This window comes from Silurus meridionalis, chromosome 26 (genome assembly GCF_014805685.1).
Source record: "Silurus meridionalis isolate SWU-2019-XX chromosome 26, ASM1480568v1, whole genome shotgun sequence".
NCBI classification, from domain to species: Eukaryota; Metazoa; Chordata; class Actinopteri; order Siluriformes; family Siluridae; genus Silurus; species Silurus meridionalis.
In genome coordinates, this window is record NC_060909.1 from 3972081 (window position 1) to 3972907 (window position 827).

General features: G+C 39.5%; 1 non-coding gene across 1 annotated transcript; it reads left to right on the forward strand.

Annotated features, from left to right (window-relative positions):
- Window positions 1–405: 405 nt before the first annotated feature.
- On the forward strand, window positions 406–478 carry trnak-cuu. Its single transcript has one exon. It is a non-coding gene; the product is annotated as a tRNA-Lys (tRNA).
- The last annotated feature ends 349 nt before the right edge of the window (window positions 479–827 follow it).

The window sequence follows — 827 nt, forward strand, 5'->3', positions numbered from 1 at the left end:
GAAAACACTTGCTGCTGGTGAGGTTGGCTCCATATAATAAACCTAGAGGTGGAAAGAGTAATAAAATATTCTACTCAAGAAAAAGTATTGTTACTTCAATATAATTGTACTTAAGTACAAGTTACTGGGTTTAGAAATCTATTCAATAAAAGTAAAAAGCAGTTTATTTCAAATGTATTCATACTAAAATTTACATTAAATTTTTTAACCTACAGTGGGGGAATCTAGTTCAAAAAGTAGAAGGAGATATAAATCTCAATCTATTTGTTTTTGATTGAATTGAATTACAAATTTAAGTTCAATAACAAAAAACCTCAACAAACAACCTGAGTCTAATGTGAGATTTGCACTGTTACAGCAAAAGAAAAAAAATCGTCTTTTATAATGTCATTTATGATGAAATCGTCCCCTGGTGGTCTAGTGGTTAGGATGCGGCGCTCTTACCGCTGCGGCCCGGGTTCGATCCCCGGTCAGGGAACCACCCCCAGCCGGTCCCACCCCCAGCCGGTCCCAACCCCGGATAAATGTGGAGGGTTGCGTTAGGAAGGGAATCCAGTGTAAAAACGTGCCAAATCAAACATGCGGAGGATCCGCTGTGGCGACCCCTAACTGGAGAAACCGAAAGAAAGTTATTAATGATATGAAATCACAAATGCAGATTTAGAACTTAGACAGTGAACAAACACTTTCATCAGTTTTTGATTAGATGGCATTTCGCTTTTAGCTGGGTCTGCATCACTGCCGTCTGTCTTGTCCGTCTCCATCTTTCTTTCTTGTTTAGCACTTTCGTTCTCCCGCCCATGAATCGATCAGTGGAGTAGTTTTCG